At 37.3% G+C, this 20,768-nt stretch overlaps 1 protein-coding gene across 10 annotated transcripts in view; it reads left to right on the forward strand.

Moving 5' to 3' along the window:
- The window catches only part of DLGAP2 (DLG associated protein 2), a 1,236,668-nt gene that overhangs the window by 1,175,672 nt on the left and 40,228 nt on the right, over positions 1-20,768 (forward strand). The window lies entirely within an intron of this gene.

Below are 20,768 nucleotides of genomic sequence, written 5' to 3' on the forward strand. Positions count from 1 at the left end.
TATATTATGATTATAAAAGGAAAGCAAACCTCTAGCAAATTTGTTATCCAGGGAACCTAACAAATGAGGACTTTGGGCCACTAATATAGCTAGGTCCAATTAGTACAAATAATAAATATCTTGAAGTGATTGCAAGTATTTAAATTCACAATATGCAAAGTGACAATTATGCAAAATACGGTCACTGGTTCCTGCCCAACAGAAATATGCATGCATGTTTGAATAAGATAACTATCTCAAGGTACCCATTACTTATACTAATCAGGACCTGGCTATAAATATATATTTACAAGTTTTAAGATATGCCTATTTATACTTCCAGTAATAGGATCTGAAAGATCTAGAGCTAAAGGGGATAGCAGAAATCATACGGTCTAACCTCCCATTAAATAGAAAGAGGAATGGTTCTGGGAGTGAGGACCTGGGTTCAAACCCTTCCTCTAATACACTTACTACGTATGTGGATTTCGATAAATGACAACTCCACTGAGCCTCCTTTTCTTCACATGTAAAATGAGGAGGTTGGATTAGATAACCCCTTCCAACTCTGCATCTATGATCCTGTGAACAGAAGCTGAATTCTATTATGTGATACAGTAGAAGGGCTTATGCAAGGTCCAGGTATGCTAAAAATCCCCAATCAAATATAAATATGCTACTGGGTTTCTTGAGAAGCTAAAGATCCATTATCTTTGATTCTATTCAGTGTGCATCCTGGTTCAGATCACAACTTGTTCCTGCTTTCCAGTCTTATTAAATCCTTGCTCCCATCCTTCAATAAATCCTCCATACAGGAACTTCCCAACATACTAAAAGCCTTTCTCTAAATCTTAATGGTTCTTGGCTACCAATACAACCATGACATTGTCCCACCATCATCTCTCACTTTTACTAAGTGCACAAAAGTATCTTCAGCCAGGAAGAGAAGAGATGGGTCAGGATGGGTCACTACCTTTTAAAGATCCACTGAGTCACCATTCAATAGTCAATAAGGGTATCACTTCATTATCCTCAAAGTGAGAACCTCTTCAACACTGAGCCATACATATGGCTATTCTGCCTTATATGTATGTATATGTATGTATGCATATATGATTATTTCAAAAGAACAATTCAGCCAGCTTCCATTATTTCTAAGCATATAGTACTCATTTCATTTTATCCCAGGCAAATCTTAGATCTTATCTATATAATCAAGTTAGTTGATAAGGTCCTTTGTTGGCACAGTTCACTCCTTTTACCTCCCCAGGTAGCCTGTATCCAGCAGAAGTAATTTGAATAAAAATGCTTCATTACCACCTTCCCAACTCAGGGAAGCTATAAGCCAGAAATACTACAAATTGAGAGGGGAAAGGGGGGGAACAATTTAGCTTAAGCTGGTGCTTTACATTACTAAAAGAGGAACTAGCTGCATGGGTAGTAAGTAGATTGGACACTGAACTGGAGACCTGAGTTCAAATTCCAGCTCTGCTATTTTTTACTTATACAACCTTGGTACAACTTAGGAAAGCCATAGCTTTACTTTGATCCATAGTTTCTTCTTGGAGTAGATAGAAGACCTCTAATATCACTTCCATCTCTACATAACATGATTGTCCATCTCTAATGTCCATCTCTAGGAGGGAATAAAGAAGAGCTCTGTGCAAAGGAGAAGCCAATTATTTAGTTTCTTTTAGCAACCTCTCTACAGCATGATTTTATTTTTTTGTTTAGAGCAGAGATCAGCAAACATTTGCCCATGGGACACATGTACCCCTCTGCCTCCTTTTTTACTGGCAGGAGCTAAGAATGTTTTTACATTTTTAAATACAATATTTAAATACATTTTAAATACAGCATTTAAAAATATAAAAACAATTCTTCTCTCTCAGACATACAAAGACAGGGAGAGGGCCATATTTAGTCCATGGGTCATAGTTTGCCAACTGCTGGTTGATAATATTGTCATTTTCCAGAATTTCTATTACATTTGTTAAATATAAGTATAAAATTCTTTTCAAAAATACAAATATACATATATATATATTAGTTTTACCAGAATACATATATGTATATATATTTTATCTTTTAAAAAGTGCTCCCTTTATCAACTGCACTATCATCAGTTAATTAATAAATAGCGAGATAGACTAGTGGATAGAGCACCAGGACTGGAGTCAGGAAGATCTGAATTCTAATCCAGCCTCCGTCACTTATTAGCTGGGTGACCCTGAGCAAGTCCCTTAACCTCTGTCTTCCTCAGGTTCCCTAACTATACCTTCCTGTTTATATAATCCACCTACTATGTGTCTAGCACTGGGCTAAGCTCTGAGGATACTAAAAACAAAAGTAAAACAGTCCCTGCTATCAAGGGAGTTAACATATACAAATATATTGAAATTATATACAAAATGCATACAAGGTAATTTTGGTAAGGACAACATTAGCAACTGTGGGGATCAGAAAAAGCTTCATGAAGAATGTTGTGATTTAGCTGAATTTTTAAGGAAACCAGGAATTCCAAGAGATAAAGATGATGAGACACAGGATCCTTTGCTTGGGAAACAACCAGTACAAAGCTACATAGGTGGGAGATGGAGTGTTATGCTTGAAGAACAGCAAATAGATTAGTGTAACTGAAATATAGAATATACAGAGTAAAGTAAAATATCAGAAGACTGGAAAGATTAGAGGGTTGTAAAGAGTTTTAAATTTCATCAAGGGGCAGCTAAGTGGCGCAGTGGATAACCGGCCCTGGAGTCAGGAGGACCTGAGTTCAAATCCGGCCTCAGACACTTAACACTTACTAGCTGTGTGACCCTGGGCAAGTCACTTAACCCCAATTGCCTCACTAAAAAAAAAAATTCATCAAGAGAAGTTTATGTTTGAGTCTAAAGGTGATAGGGAACCCCACTGGAGTTTACTGACTCAGGGGGTGACATGGTCAGACCTATATTTTTGGATAATCACTTTGGCAAATATGTAAATAATAGATTGGAGTGGGGTTAGACCAGAGACAGGGAGAACAGTTAGGAAATTATTACAATAGTCAAGGCAAGGGATAATGAGGACCTGAATTAGGATGGTAGCGATGTGAACAGAGAAAAGTAGTCAGAGAAAGAAAAAAGATTAGGCAACTTACTGGATCTGTGGGGTGACCAAGGGTGATAACAGCAGTAATTGCCAAGTCGGGGGTAGAGCCAATATGGCAGAGTAAAGGGAGCATTCTAGCCAAGTTATCCTAACATTCCCCTCTAACATATCAAAAATAAATAAATAAAAATAAAAACAACACATCAAAGAAAATTCTAAAGCAGCATAACCAACAAAAATTTGAGGTGAGACATTTTTCTAGACCAGGATAACTTAGAAGGACAGAAAGAGAGGTCTGTGGCACTGGGGTTTGGACTGGCCAAGAGCACAGAGGACATCAGCTATGGGTCTTATAGGTTGTGGTTGCAGCAGCAGGTGTACCAGGAATTCTCATCACTCAGAGATGGTCAGGGTATTTGAATACCTAATCAGAAAGACATTGTAGGGGACCCCTGTACTAGCACTGGATGCAGCACCAGGTAACATTTGGCAACTCCACTGCCTATTACCCAGTTGGTCACAAATCCAGGGCAGAGAGGAGTGCTTACAGTTGCAATGGAATAGAGGCTCCAATTCCAGATTGCATTTTCAGGGAAGAGAGTTGTGGTCAAGAGAGGGCAGGAGGGTCTACCTAGGTGAGGACCAGAGCATAGACAAGGATAATAGTGACCACACCTCTCCCCAGATCACATCTTGGAAGCACAGTAAATGTACAGGCTTCCAGAATGAACTGTGAAAACATCAAAGCAAAAAACAAAAAACAAAAAGACAAAAAAACAAAAAACCACCAAAAACATGAAGTTTGAGGAGGAGACTTTCTTCCTCTGTAGCCCCACCCCCACCCCAGAGATAAGCAAAGCTCAAATTGGATGGAAAAATGAGCAAAAAACAAACAAACAAAAAGGAACCTGACCATAAAAATTTATTATGACACAGAAGCTCAAGCCACAGACTGAAAAGAAGACAATAATGTGAAAATATCTTTTTTAAAAAGCCTTGAATAATTCAAATTGGACAAAAATCCGAGGGTTAAAGGTAAAATTTTCTTTTAAAAGATCAAAGAAATTATTTTTAAAATAGAAATGGGGGGCAGCTAGGTGGCACAGTGGATAAAGTACCAGCCCTGGATTCAGGAGGACCTGAGTTCGATTCCGGCCTCAGACACTTGACACTAGCTGTGTGACCCTGGGCAAAGTCACTTAACCCTCATTGCCCCATGCAAAAAAAAAAAAAATAGAAATGGTAATGTTTGGAAGAAGGGTAAATTTCAAGATCTGTTGAGTTTAAGGTCCCTATGGGACATACAATTTAACATGTCCAATAGGAAATTCATGATGCAAGACTGGAGCCCAAGAGAGAAACAAAGACAGGATAGATAGATTCAGGAGTCATAAGATCACATATATTTAATTCTAGTCTAACCATCTCATTTTACATATAAGGAAAATAAAGCTCAGAGGCTAATTGAGCTGACCAAGTTCTCATAGATGGGATTAGAGTTGGAACTTGAACTCAGGTACCCTGACTTGGACAACTAGGCGGCACAGTGGATAGAGTGCCATTCCTGAAGTCAGGAAAACTCATCTTCCTGAGTTCAAATACAGCCTCAGGCAATTACTAGTTGTGAAATCCTGGGCAAGTTAGTTAACCCTGTTTGCCCCAGTTTCCTCATCTGTAAAATGAGCTAGAGAAGGAAATGGCAAGCCACTCCAGTATCTTTGCCAAGAAAACCCCAAATGAGGTCATGAAGAGTTGGATATGACTGAAAGGACTTAACAACAACAACTCTGACTATAAATCCAGCACATTTTCCACAGTAGCATGCAGCCTGTCATCTGCATAGAAAAGATAATTGGACTCATGAGAGCTCATGAGATCACTAAGTGAGAGATTATAGAGAGAAAAAAGAAGCAGGCTAGGACAAAGCCTTCTCTAGGAGGGATACCCACAGTTAGAGGGCATGATGTGGATTTATTGTTGTTGTTAATCAATTATTTCAGTCATGTCTTACTCTTCATGATTCCATTCTAGGGTTTTGTTGGCAGAGATACTAGAGTATTTTACCATTTCCTTTTCCAGTTCATTTTACAGGTGAGAAATTGAGTCTAACACGATTAAGTGACTTGTTCAGGGTCCCACAGTTAGTAAGTGTCTGAGACCACATTTGAACTCAGGAAGATGAGTTTTCCAGACTTCAGGCCTGACATTCTATCTCCTGTGCCATCTAACTGCCTATGGGGTTTTGGTGCTGACAGATTTTTTTGTTGTTGTTGTTGAGTCATTTCAGTTGTATCCAACTCTCCATGACCTGCTTTTTGGGCTTTTCTTAGCATAGATACTAGAGTGGTTTACCATTTCCTTCTCCAACTCATTTTACAGATGAGAAACTGAGGCAAACAGAGTTAAATGACTTGCGCAGGGTTGCAGAGCTAGTAAGTATTTGAAGCCAGATCTGAACTCTGGTCCTCCTGAATCCAGAGCTGGCACTCTATCCCCTGTGTCATCTACCTGCTTACAACATGGATAGTGAACTTTAAAAGGAGTTAGGAGAACCAGGAAAGAGCAGTGTCAAAAACTCTCAGATAGGAGAGGATGGTCAACATTATCAAATATTGCAAAGGTGAAGAATGATAAGCACTGGGGAGATGTCTTTAGATTTTGTAAGAGATCATTAGTCTCATAAAGGGAATAGAGGTACATGTCAACAGCTAGCCATGAATATTTGAGAGGTCGTGGAAAATGTTGATATTTCCTCCTTTACATAGCTTTTTATGATATATAAATATCTTATTACTAATTATTATGTTATATAGCACATAGAATTAATTCAAGATTTAAAACAGAAGTAGAAGGTAAAACCAGTAGGGTTCTACAGAACCTGTGGCTCCTTATTAATACCATCATGATAGAACATGTACTTTAATTGCAAGAATTTTTATTGTTGCTATTAAGTCATTTTTTAGTCATGTCTAACTCTTTGTGACCCCATTTGGGGTTTTCTTGGAAAAGATGCTGGAGTTGTTTGCTATTTTCTTTTCCAGCTCATTTTACAGATGAGGAAACTGAGGCAAAGAGGGTTAAGTAACTCACTCAGGGCCACATGGCTGAGTCTTTATGATTCCTGACCCAGATATACCCACTGTACCTCCTAAGTGCCCCCTGTTGTCTGTCTAGAGTTTAGCAAAACAATTGACATGATGATCCTCCCTGATTCCCAGCTGAGAGCTCTATTTACTGTGCCACCTAGCTGCCTGGAATTATAAGAAAACAGTAATTAGATGGCTCACAGATAGAATTTCTGTGTCTAAGATTAGCCAGTTAGTCAGTGAGTCAACAAGCATTTATCAAATACTTACTACGTGCCAGGGTGTATGGGATCCTCAAGGGAGGACGAGTACCTCTGGTTCAATGGCTGTCAAGCTCTTTTCAGGGCTGCTCATCCACCTTGGTGTCCACCTGCTACAAAGCTCTCAACTATGGTTCCAAGAAGCTGCAGCTTTTGCAGTAGCCATGCCCCAGTAAACTATCTGAACAGACAAGCTAAGCCAGGTTGATGGTAAATGACAGGCCTCAAACCAGTTGGTGAGTTGGGATGGGGTGTCTAGCATGTGAAGATTTCCCTCATGGAATAGGCAGCTGTGAACATTTTGTTTGAACAAGCCATGAAGGTGACAGAAATAGGTGCTATAGACTGCTTAGAGCCTGCTCAGACACTGAAGATGCCATGGTCATCATTGTGTCTAGAGCCTACCATCCTGACTTTTGTCTTGCCACTGGGCTCTGATGACTCTGGAAGAGCCAGTGAGCCTGATGGCTTTGTTCAACTCTGCCTCACTTAAATCCAATCTATGCACAAGTCAAAAGACATCACTCATGACGTCATTTTGGTTGTCTTTGAGCAGGAAAGACAAACAACAAACTCTGTTCCACTGGTGTAATACACAGGCAAAGAAAAAGTAAAACAGTCCTTGACCTCCAGGACCTTGCATTATAATAGGAAAAGCAGTACATAAGAGGAAACTGAAAAGGGAGAGATAGGGAGAAAATACCTATTACAGGGACATAATGAAGAAGTTCAAAAAGTGCAGATACATGGGAAATGAAGAGATGGCTGGCTTGGGAACCTTCCAATCACAGAAAGGGGTAGAGGGTGCTTCCAAGGTGTGAGTTCTAAGACTTAATAGATCTTCCAAGATAAAGAAATTTCTGGGGCATAATGGAATAATACAGAAGTCTCACAGATTGCTAGAGATAAGCCGTGCTGTTATACAATCCTTTTAGAGTTTGTGGTTTTTGAAGGAACATGAAACTCAAGATTTGCTCAAGATATGAAGGAAATGTGTTCAAACAGTAATGGTCACACTTCCCTGAGATATAAAATTCTCCTTTTTAAATCAAAAAAATCCTTTACTTAAAAAAAAAAAGTTATCATTCCTTTTTTTTTTTTTTTGGTGGAGCAGTGGGGGTTAAGTGACTTCCCCAGGGTCACACAGCTAGTAAGTGTCAAGTGTCTGAGGCTGGATTTGAACTCAGGTACTCCTGAATCCAGGGCCTGTGCTTTATCCACTGCGCCACCTAGCTGCCCCAAAAAGTTATCTCTTCTTAAGTCTAGAGGTCAATTATCTTAAGATCATGGATTTAAAGCTAGAAAAGACCTTAGACAATCCACTCCATGCCTTTCATTTTAAAAAAAGGAAAATTGATGTCCAGAGGCCTTAAATAACTTGCCCAAGATAAAGCAGATGATACACGGTCCAGGTCCTTTGACTCCAATTCCAGAGTCCCTTTCACTGTACCATACTACTTCCCCTTAAAGCAATATTCCAAAACTCCACTTTTGTGTCAGTACAGTGAAGCCAATAGTCTCCTCTAAATAATGTTTTTAAATGCATAAAGTGCATAAGATTAAAAAGAAGCTAATTAGAATGAAATGTTTTTATTCTCTCTCTCTCTCTCTCTCTCTCTCTCACACACACACACACACATACACACACACACACACACACACACACACACTTCACAGAAAGGCTAGAATCCCTGCAGTAGATGCAGAGCTAAGGAGAATTATATCATCACAAACCAGGGTAAGAGATATGAAGATGAGATAGTAGGGGAAAGTTGGTGAAGGTACATGATGCTGTGAATACATCACAATAGTTATGCTGGGTTTTATTGTAATTCATATCTGTAAGTATGCTATATCCTTTTAAAAATAATAGTTCAGTACTTTAGAAAGTCTATGATTTTATCATGAGCACTCCTTTGAATGACTTAATTCATGAGCTTTTCATTAATATGTAAGTTCATAAGCCGTTATGGCCAAAAAAAAAAAGTTACCAAAACTGATGGTCGATTTTGTAATCAGCTTCTCCCAATGTAACTAGGTTGGTCTCTGGATGACAGACAAAAACATCCATCACCAGGCCTATTCTCTAAGTCCTTTGCTGCTTGGAAGGAATTAGCTTGTGCTCTGCTGGCACAGACTTTGAGAACCTAGAGTCACCCCAGTGCCACAGTGAGTCATCAAAGGAGAAGCTGAGCAGAAATGGCATTTAGTGCCCAGTAACAAACGTAGTCATACTGACTGAAAAGCTTTGGGGATTTTGGAAACTTACAACAATGCTTATCAATGAGAGACATTTCTTAGAATCTGAGCTGCAAGAAACCTTAAAGGACATCTAGTTTAATATTATGTGCCCATCCAGAATCCCGTGTGTGTGTGTGTGTGTGTGTGTGTGTGTGTGTGTGTGTGTGTGTGTGTGTGTGGCAATTGGGGTTAAGTGACTTGCCCAAAGTCACACAGCTAGTAAGTGTCAAGTGTCTGAGGCCAGATTTGAACTCAGGTCCTCCTGACTCCAGGGCCGGTGCTCTATCCACTGCGCCACCTAGAAACCCCCAAAATCCCTTCTAAAACATCCTGTGCAAGTGGCCGTCATCAAGTGTCTATTTGAAAACCTCTACCAAGGAGAAATCCACTACATTACAAGACAGCCCATTTCACTGTTGGATAACTCCAACATTAAGAATACAAATGGGGGGTTGGGGAACGGCTAGGTGGCTCAGTGGATAAAGCACCGGCCCTGGATTCAGGAGTTCCTGAATTCAAATCCGGCCTCAGACACTTGACACTTACTATCTGTGTGACCTTGGGCAAGTCACTTAGCCCCCATTGCCCCACCAAAAATAAAAAAAAAAGAATAAAAATAGGGGCAGCTATCTCCTGTACCATCTAGCTGCCCAACAAGCCTCCCTCTCAAAAAGAGAACCAGAAAAATTAATAGAAATTTATATCTAAAATTTTCTTCTGAGGGCTGGGGGAGAGAGATGTTTTGGACCAGACCTGTGATGTCATTTGTTTTTAAACTCTCAGTGTAGAAAATCTCCTTCCTATACCCTCTAACCCTAATTCTATCATTTATATACCTAGAGTTGCCTAGGGGAACTGAGGAGGTAAACTGGCTTGCCCATGGTCATATAACTAATATGGAAAAGAAGACTTGAACACAGGTCTTCCTAACTCTAGGGCTATACCAGGTTGCCTCTCAGATCTAATATTGATGATAAAAATAATAAATAGCAAGGTACTTTATGCTGTTCTATCAATAATTTTTAAAAGCATATTTCTGATTCTGGGAGGTCTTGAAAAAAGTCAACTATTTCTAAGTAACATTATGGAGTCTCCCTCTATTGAGATCTTACAAAAAAGAATAGTGATCTATCTCTATAGGTTTGTTTCAGTGAATTCATGATTATAGAAAGACCTGTTTCTTGTCTGATGTTCAGCCTCTCTAAGTTCAGAAAAGCTTCTTCAACAAAAGTTTGGCTATATTGGATTGATTTTTTTGACTACAGCAACTCATAAAACTCTGCTATGACACTGAGGGTTTATCTTTTGTGATGCAGAAGGGAGCACTCTTGCCAGTGAAATTGAAGATCTTTTAAATAGAAAAGTAAATATGACTAGAGGCAAGGTATGAGCTATAGAACCACTCGAGGTTCTTTTTATATCTCTGTACATAACTTATCTTCACCAGTGTTTTCAATGGCTTATTTAAGATTTTTCATTTCTTTTGCTCAAACTCTCTTAATCCATATCAAATGATATGAAGAATTTATGTTCACCTGGAAAGCAAAAGAAAACACATGGGGAAATACACAAATATGCTATTTTGAAGTTGCTACAATATCCACAGGTAATGTTCCATATGCAGATGATGGGATATTTTTCAATGGATTGACCCATCAGCAATATGGTAGATAGGTTCTACCAACTATTTAAAAAAAAGATTCAGAAAAAAATGTTAGTCATGGTGGTGAAAAAAAATATATATATATATGTGTATGTGTGTGTACATATATAATGAATATATATAATATGAATGAATATATATAGATGTATTTATATGTATAATGAATGTATATAATATGAATATATATATATATAATATATAAAGAATTCAAGAAGTTTACCCAAAGAATGAGACAGAATGAGACTGCTAATACTTAGAGTTGAGGTTGAAAATATAACATACAAGAGAGGAACCTCCTGTTGAGGAAATAAATTAAGGAAAGATGAAAAGAAGGAAGAAAGGAGGGGAACCAAGGAAATGGCAGTGATTTTTAGGCATATGAGGAAGTGAGCAAGAATACTAACCCAGAGACTTACTGACCATACCAGGTCAACTGTGATTCTCATTCCATGTGACTTAAGGTCATGTTATTATGTTCATATGGTTCAGAGAATGAGATCTGGAGAAGGTCCTTTAGGCATCTTAGTCCTAACCCTTCATTTTACAGATGAAAAAAAAAACTGAATCCCAAAGTTATCCAAAATCATATATATATATATATATATATATATATATATATATATATATATATATTTGTGTGTGTATGTGTGTATATATATATTTGTGTGTGTATGTGTATATATATATATACATATATATATATATATTATATATATAAATAGAAGAAGCAAGATTTGAACCCAGATCATCTACTTCTGGGCAACTAGGTGACATAGTGGATGGAGTGCCAGTCCTAGAGTCAGGAAGACCTGAGTTCAAATCCAGCCCCAGATACTCACTGTGTGACCCTCAGCAAGTCACTTAACCCTGTTTGCCTCAGTTTCTTCATCTGTAAAATAAGCTGGAGAAGGAAATGGCAAACCACAATCTTTGCCAAAAAAACCTTCAAAAAAAGGAGGGGGAGTTAACCAAGAGTTGGCCACAACTGAAAATTACAACAACTTCTGTTTCCAAATTAACTGCTCTTCCTAGTTTAGGAAACATTCTAGTCATCTTGAACGAAATACTACTGCTCTACTTTGGACTGCTTTACCAAGTTTGTGAGTCCCAGATCCTGCAATGCAGCAAGAGAAAACATTTATTAAGCTCTTTCTGTACACAGAGCACTGTATTAGGTACTAGGGGTTATATCAAATTTAGATAAGACATGATCCCTGACTTGATGGAGCTCACAGCCCAGTTGTCTGCAATTCATTTAACTTTTATGAGATTTATAATGAGTGCAGATGTCATATTTATTGATGAAAGAATGTCTGTTTGTTGCATGTTATAAAATGTACCACCACTATAACCCTTTTGCTAGAAAATCTCATGGAACAAAGTCATGTACTTTGCAGGGAACTTTCTTGATTCTGTTGCCTCCACACAGGAACCTTGGAGGGAAAAAAACCTCTGCATAGTACCATTCATCATACTGAGACTAAGGCCCTACTTACATGCACTTTATTCATAATATTACAAAATAACATTCTGTTCAAAAAATGGGGAGAAGTTGTTTTGAGCATATTCTGACTCTGTGACTCTGGGTAAGTCATTTAATTTCTTCAAGTTGCTTAATAACTTGCCCCAGGTAAGTTTCTTAGACTATAAGTTGCAAATCAGATGCTGACCTATATTGGTAGAAGAAGTTTCCTTCCCAAGAGTTCCCTACACCAATAAAATCATAGGCCAGATGCAAAAGCAAAGAATAAGAAAAGTAAACCATAGACACCTGAATGAGCAGAAATGAGTCCCAAAGACAACCATTTCAGAGCTGAAATGAACAATTTCAGAGTCTGATCCAACCCATACTTGATCAAAAATATCCTCTACAATAATCCTGACAAGTGGCTTTCCAGTCTCATTTAAAGCCACCTTCCAACGTGGGAGAGCTCCTTTGCAAATCTTGCCTCTCCTTTTGGCTCTTTGGGGTGGCTTTCTTTAAAAGCTAATAGGAAGTAGTTCTGGATGTGTGCTCTGCTTCCCCTAAATCAAGTACCCAAAAAACCCATTTATTAGGCTCTTACTATGTGCCAGGCACTCTGATAAGTATTGAAGGTCAGCTGATATGCCTTTGACATTGTTTTGTAACATGATTGTCTGGCAAAAGCGATACTGCACAGGCAAGGAAAAAACAAAATTCGGGAGCTTTTTTGTTTGCCCAGAGTTGAAGCCATCCCTGCAGCTTATTACAGTTCTAATCATACAATAACAGATATTTCTGAGACTATTCCCCTCACCCACTGTTCCCAGCAACTTATCCTGGAGAAGTATTCCTTATCAGATTCTATAGTGTAAGTTTCCACCCCACATTTCAAGCTCAAGTATAGTCACCAAACACTCCATTGTGCCCCCTCTGGTATTAAAGCTGGGAAATGACTAAAAGTTTGCTTTATGAAAGTGTAGTGATTAGTCTGGCCTTACTATTGCAAAGTGAGGCTGTCTACATATCCCCCCTTCTGAGGGAATGGGATGTCTATTATCTAATACTATCAGCTTGAGCCTCTTCATTCTGATGTGTTCTACCACTGTCAGCTGCCAATGTGATTCATGCCCCATTTCCAATTAAGCAATTATTATTTATGGCTTTATAAAAAGGAGTAAGTTATAGTAAGAACAGTGCAAACATTTCTCCACAAAATCAGATGATATATTTTGCCCTATACCTCTCAAATCCCTAGAGAGAGTAGCGTTAACAGGATTTTTATATAATATTGATCCCACCCACCAAATTCCTGTAGGTGGCATAGCCACTGAATGAGTCTGCTTCTCAGCTGGGTTGGGCTGGGCTGGGTTACAAAGATTGTTCCCCTGGACTTGAAGACTGAGCTGGATGACACACAACAGCAACAACACTCTTTTTTTTTTTTTTTTTTTTTTTTTTTTTTTTTTTTTTTTTTAGTGAGGCAATGGGGGTTAAGTGACTTGTCCAGGGTCCGGATTTGAACTCAGGTACTCCTGACTCCAGGGCCGGTGCTCTATCCACTGCGCCACCTAGCCGCCCTAACAACACTCTTGCACATCATGGCGCCTCAGTGTTTTGACCTTTTGAAGCTCATGAAATCACAGCTATTTTCAATTTCCTTCACCTAAATGTAGATAGACATAACAATGAAAGAATCAACCACGGAATCAACCACTGCCACACTGTGGCAGTCCCAGGAGGGAGGTAAAAGCCTGAGACCTCTCTCTCCACTGAAAATTTAGTCTTTGCCTCCTCACTTGAACATGCCACACAAGAAACAGATAAACCAAGCTCTGGGCCCTGGCTGACTAGAGCCTTCTGAATGCATTCCAGTTATGGCTAGACGACCAATCAACAATTCCTCTAGTCATTAGCAGACTAGAACCAGGTAAGGAATATGTGCACCTGCTCCACAGTTCACATGGGGACTGTATCAGCCAAGCAGGACGATACATGCTCATATGGCCTGGGCTAATTGGTATGGCCCCTGTTACAAAAAAGATCATAGATTTTAGAGTAGAAGAGGACTTTAGTTCAATGGCTTCATTTTGCAATGAGATTAAATGACTTACACGAAGTCACAAAGGAAGTATGTGGCAGAGAAAGGATTTAAAACTAGGTATTTTGAAGCCAAATTCAGATCTCTTTCCACTGCCTATTACATCCCACTTGAACAGGAGCTGAGAAAGAAGCTCAAGTTCCTATCTTCAAGTCTTTGAATGGGATCATTCAGATCACCAGTTTTCAACAATGTATTCTATGAGTGGGCAATTTTTAGCGGTTTTGTAAGTCATGCATGCAGTCAGACCACTAGCATTTTCCTAGATTGGTTCAGAAGAGATTAGGAGGACCCAGCCCTGGTATTATCACATGCAAATTACCTTTGATACAGTTCTGACACTTCTAAAGGTAAACACTAATGGATGATGCTGTAGAACAACAAATATTTCCCAAGTACAACTCCCAGATGAGCCCTGGACTATGGTAGTTCCCTGAATTTTACTACCCAATGCCATTATTTCTCAAATTCTATAAACTTAAAAAGTCAAATCTTCATTCTCCTCCTCTCTGTGATTTCTTCCTCATTGTCCAGTTTATCTACCCTCAGCCCACTCTATCCCTGCCCCCTGAGCTACTAAATTGAGGCCATGGGTAATGGAGCATGGGATAGAGATATTTATCAAAACACAATGCAATCTAGGTTGGGGAACACTAACATAGTTTGCATTTCATAATGTGATGCTGAAAAATGATTATCTCTTTAGGCTTTAAAATAAGAATGCCAATGTCCTGTCTACTTGGAGAAACAGGAAAGAATTTGTACCAAAAGTTTGTATTTAGTTTGGTCAGCTTGTACTATCCAGTTTAAGTCAAAAATAAAGTGGAAGTTTTGCTTCACATTAGTCATTGTTCCAATTTCCATCAGAATAGCGCTCTACAGGGGCAGCTAGGTGGTGCAGTGGATAGAGCACTGGCCCTGGAGTCAGGAGTACCTGAGTTCAAATCCAGCCTCAGACACTTAACACTTACTAGCTGTGTGACCCTGGGCAAGTCACTTAACCCCAATTGCCTCACTAAAAAAAAAAAAAAAGAATAGCGCTCTATAACAGGACAAACTGAGCAGCTCAAAAAACTATTTTAATTCAACCTGTCCCTTCAATATTTAATGCAGCCAAAAATCTCACAGTTCTTTTTAGTCCACTCCCAGACAAAAAGTCAAAACAAGAAATCATCTTCTTTCTTCTATTTTATATTCCTTCAAGTATCTTAAGGACAGTTATGTGGAAGAGGGATTAGACTTGATTACTTGACCCTAGAGGCCAGAACCAGGAACAATGAGTGGAAGTTGCAAAAGAGATTATAAGGGAACATTTTTAACAATTAGAATTATCCAAAATTGGAATGGGCTGCCTTGCAAGGCAGTAAGTTTCACCTCACTGGAAGAATTCAGGCAAAGACTGGATAAACACTTGATAAACAGTTGGCAATCATAACATAGTTATTAAGTGTCTGAGGCAAGATCTGAACCCAGGTCTTCCTGACCTCATGGTCAATGCTCTATCTACCACTCCACATAGCTATTAGGTGTGTCATAGAAGGAATTCTGTATTCAAACGTTGGTTGGATTTGATGACCACAAAGATGCCTTCCAAATATGAAATCCTGTGATTTTACCATTGTTTCTCTTAGACAAATCGTTTGGCCTCACTTTTCTCCATTAGGATTTTACCTTCATGTTTCCTATGAGACTATGTTGAAATTATTGTTCTAAGCAATGCAATAAAAAAAACCCACTAACTTTTCAGGTGTCTGGAAGACAACTGTTCTTTGTGTAACTGTAGACTAATAGCAAGGTCTGAAGGTCATATTTAATATTGGGTGCCTAAAGGGAATGAAAAGGATTTCTATCAAAAGCAATGTACCAATCCTATTCCTCTTAAGATTTGGAGTGTAATATATGAAATAAGGTTGTTTTATCATACGAATATTTCTAATTTGAACTAGAGCAAAGTATTGCTGCACTCTGGTGAATGATGGCTTCCCCCAGCATTATCATCACCAAATTCATAAGCCCATTGCTTATTAAATGTCTATTTTGTATTTCCTACTACTGAACATCAGCTTACCAGTATGTAACTAAATTGGTAATGTTTCACCACAAATTCAAAGTTGGTTGATCCTAGGAATACATATTTATAATTAAAAAGTCCTTAGAGATCATCTAGTGTACTCATCTTGTTTGTGAGGAAACTAAAGCTCAAGGATAATAATTGACCTTAAATTATGAGGTATATACAAAGTATATACAAGTAATGAGCATCAGAACTGAGATGTGAACTCAGGTGCTTTGTTTGCAAATCCTGTTATTTTTCTTGGCATATATGCCATCAACAAGGAAAAGTACTAAACAAATTATTCCTCTTCCCATCCCATTAGTTGCAGATGATTTTTTTCTACTTGAGATGTAATTGCTTCTTTGATTTTTACATTCCAAACTTAGTTAAGTATATTCTTAAATACAAGATGGGAGGGGAGTGGCAAATCCAAGCATAATGATTATCATTACTGATTATTAGAAGGAAGAGGAAGATTGATATCCAAAGAGAACAGAAGTCAAGAAGACTTGAGTTCTGTGGTTAGCTCTGGCACTTACTACCTGTGTCGCTTGTAGTTTTCTTCATCTTTGAAATGAGGGAATGAGGCCAGAAGATGAACCAAGGTTCCTTCTAGTTCCAATGTTCTATAGTTCTGTGATTATAGGATGCCTTTTTCTAACTAGGTGGAATGAAAAAAACTTTTTTATTTCCTTCAAATTTACCTATACTACTAATTTCCTGCCCAGGGATTTATCTTGAAGGTACTATATTGTATCCACTGAAACCAATATTCTCTTACCAACAGGAACCCTAAGGTGGTTGTCTTCAATGCTAACCTTTAAAATTGCATATAACCCAGTTTCTCTTAGTAGTCATTTCTTACTTTGATATTCATAAATCTGCTCAAGCACTTTTGAAATTGATATTTTTATTTCAACCAGTATCATCTCCATAAGGTTATTTAACTACTGTGTGAGTTAAAACTTGTCTTTATTTATCCTAAACTTTCTCTACTCAAACTTCAGAGGGCAGTATCTGTACTAGGATCTTGTGACATAGTCAGCACTGTATAACAAAATAAATGAGATAAGAATACCTTGGTTTAAGTCCCGGCTATACCACTTACTAGACCTGTAACCCTTGAAACTCAATATCATCATCCATAAAATAAGGAGAATGATAATTACACTACTTCTCTCCTAGATTTTTGGGATCAAATTAAATAATGTATGAATGTTTTTATATGTATAAAGTCCTATGACAACATAAGCTTAATGTTATTGAAATTAGATGCAAAAGACCGTGTTTATTGTTTTCGTAATATTATTTTGTTTCGATGGTAGTTCAATGGTACAAAAACTTTTCAGTGCTCTATGCCAAGAAAAATAACAGTATTTGGAAGTAAAGGATATGAGTTCAGATCTCAGTTCTGGTATTCATCATGTGTATGATTTTCCACACGAGGTCCTAATAATTTGGGGTTGGTTTCATATGGCAGCCCTACCCTCTGTGTCCTTATAATCATTAAATGGTTCATCTATATTCTCTAATTCAAAAAGATACCGTAAAGTTGTCTCAATTGTGGTGAATAAAATTGCATCCACTATTTAAAGATTTTATGTAAGAGCAAGATTTTATTTCTAAGTCCCTACTTGAAGATTTTCTTGGGTTTTTTGTGGCCAGAATATCACATTGCACCAATGTCCTCGAGGGGTATTGAGTCTGATATACCTTTCCTGTATCAAATCTATAGCTTAGGATCTTTTGTTTTTATATTCAATTTGAATGCCTTATCCTTGAAAGCACCACCTTTCAGATGCCCTTGTCATTAAGTGATCAACTTAAAGAAATACTAAAAACAAAAAATAAAAATAGCAGAGAATCATCATTAATGTTAATTGTAGTGTTTACTGTCTGATGATTCTGTGACCTTAACCTTGTGATCTCATCCCTCCAACAGTGAAGATTACAACTCATCCATGTCATCTTATCCTGGGTGACCTCTTGTCCATGTCTTTACCATATCTTGCACTGCAAGTCTCTCTGTACTAGAGAACTTCATCTAATGCTCATGACATTATAAAAATACCAATGATGCCCATGCAGTATCAGTGATCCTTTGCTCTCAAAACACCTACATTTCTAGTCTTACAACTCTTATGATGACATCTGTCATGCTGCTTCTCTTGCAGCCTAGCTCTTCCCACCATACATTTCTCCATAGCCCTTTGATTAACCCTCAATATAATTCTTCAAAAAAAAAAGCTATTCCCCAACTCAGCATCAACAGAATAAGAATAATTACAATAATAATGGTAATTCATATTTATAGAGTGCTTTACTCTTCAAATAAGATCTATAACTCAATTCTATAGTTATTCAGTGTATAATATTCATTGTGTCTACTATATTCAAAAAACTTTGTTAAGTGCAAGTATTATAAACACAAAAACAAAACCACGCTCTGATTTTAAGTGGTTTACATTCTAGTAAGAGAATACAATATGACCACAGATGAATGCAATACAGAGTAGTAGTAAAAGAGGCAAAATGGTGCTGAGTCCAAAATATTGGAGAAACAAGAGAACACTAATTGCTGGGGTAAGGATGGTGAGAACCACAGCAATCAGCTTTGTAACTTGTTGTGTAAATGTGAGCTGACACTATTGCTGTTAGAAAATGTTTTATACCTTGTCTCATATGACCTATTACAAACCCTGTATGGTATGTGGAATAGGTAATATTGTCTCCAACTTACAAATAAGAACATTGATTCTTATCACGGCTGACTTGTTTATAGTCAGAGTTGGTAAGTGGCAGAGCCAGAGCTTTGACCATATGCTATTTTTTATATATAATTCTTGCCAAAACAAAAGTAAGCTCTTTCAGGGTTGGTAGTGGGAGGAGTCATGGGAATAAATGATGATATGTGCCTTTATCTCCCTTTAATTGTAATTGGTACATTCAGGGAAAACTTTAACTGTTCATCTAATAAACATGTACTATATAAAGGTACTGAGCTAGAAAAATATAGAAACTTGAAGTTGAATTATATATTCTATTCAAAGACTACTGCTGAGCTGACAGTCTGACTATTTGCAGAATGGTAAATAGTTAAACTATTTAAATAATAGTCTAATAAAATAATATACCATGATATAAGGAAAAACTAATATTATAACCCACTTAACAACTAATGAAGAAATACACATGGGAGAATCAACAGTAGAAATAAAACTAAAACTCATTAATCTTTACTCTCAGCCTTCTGTTATTCAATAGAATTTTCCTTTTCTTTTAATTCTTTGTTTTTAAGTGATTCCAAGTTAGACTACTCTACATGTACATGTAACTGTACTAAAGAAAATATTTGTCATAGGTGAGTAGCCACAGTCAGCCTATACAACTTATTATATGCTGGCAATCCAAAATTAGGCATCCCTGTGGCAGTCTTGAGAAATGTTGTGCTATAATAGAAAGAGCCTCAGACTTGGAGTCACAAAGATCTGGATTCTAAATCCTATTTCTGACATATTCCAAGTTCCTCATCTGTGATATCGGGATAAAAGTATTTGCCCTGAGAGGTAGTAGGGTATAGAAGATAGGTGAACCTTGGAATCAGAAAGACCTGGGTTCACATCTCTCCCTTTATAAATACTTCCTAAATTTCCCTATACTATACAAATCATGGGCTGGATCAAAATATCTATATACATATTTGTACCAGCTACCTCTAACAGCATTTTTTGGGAGAAAGGCACTTTGTAAACCTTAAAAAAGATTATGTATATGTGTTATTATTTCATAAGCCAGGATGCAAAAAAACAGTATTAGTTCCAATTGAACATTATATTGAATCTTTTCAGATTGTACTTCTTCCCTTCATTCAAGAAAGACAGACTGGTCCAAGTTCTTCACCTTATCTTTCTTGTGGTCAATTGTTTAAAAAAAGTGTGACTTATAGCAGGGTTATAACATTATGTAATTAGAACACTGTTAGGGGAAGATAGTTGACCAGGGAGCTTCTAACACCAATGAAGTTACAGGTTCAGACCCAAAATAACACTCTTCCAAAATTTCCATATGTGATAATACTGGTAATAATCATGACAGTGTTTCTTTATGTTTTAGCAGTCATAGCTCTGATGAGTGAACCAGATTCCCTGTTGATTGGCCATTGAATAGTTAATACATACTGTACTCTTAGCAAAAGCAAATATATAGCAAAAGCAAGATATATGCACATCTATATATGTGCATATATATGTCTGTACATATAGATAAGATCCATCCACATATACACATGTGCATGTGTATGCATCTCATAAGTTTATACATGTGTATACATTACATACATGGATCCATATCATAGACACATATGTACATTGTGTGTATCTATCATATATTTATGTATTATATACTGAGATAATACTTTAAGATATTTAATAAAGTGTTTTTCTATTTATGTCAGTAAAAGTTCATCAAAACACTTATTAGTTGTTATTAATTATACTTTAGCTACATGCTGTTAGCACATATTATTCACACTCTGTATATGACTCCTAACATCCTAGAACATGCTAAGAGATTTTGGTACTCATGTTATTAAAAAAACTGTACAATATGTTCTTAAAATAATGCAATTCAAACAAAGCCTCTTCTTGACTGTACTGAACCGAGTAATTTCATTTGCATATATTTAAAAGACAGAATTGCAGAACTAAAATGGTTATGTAAAATTTTGTGAAACACAGTAGCAAAATTATTATACCCATGTGAGTGGAATTTTTTCTTTTTGTATGATTTTATTGGGTCAAGTGCTTCACTGAATTAATTAAAAGAATA

Source organism: Dromiciops gliroides, chromosome 2, assembly GCF_019393635.1.
Source record: "Dromiciops gliroides isolate mDroGli1 chromosome 2, mDroGli1.pri, whole genome shotgun sequence".
NCBI classification, from domain to species: Eukaryota; Metazoa; Chordata; class Mammalia; order Microbiotheria; family Microbiotheriidae; genus Dromiciops; species Dromiciops gliroides.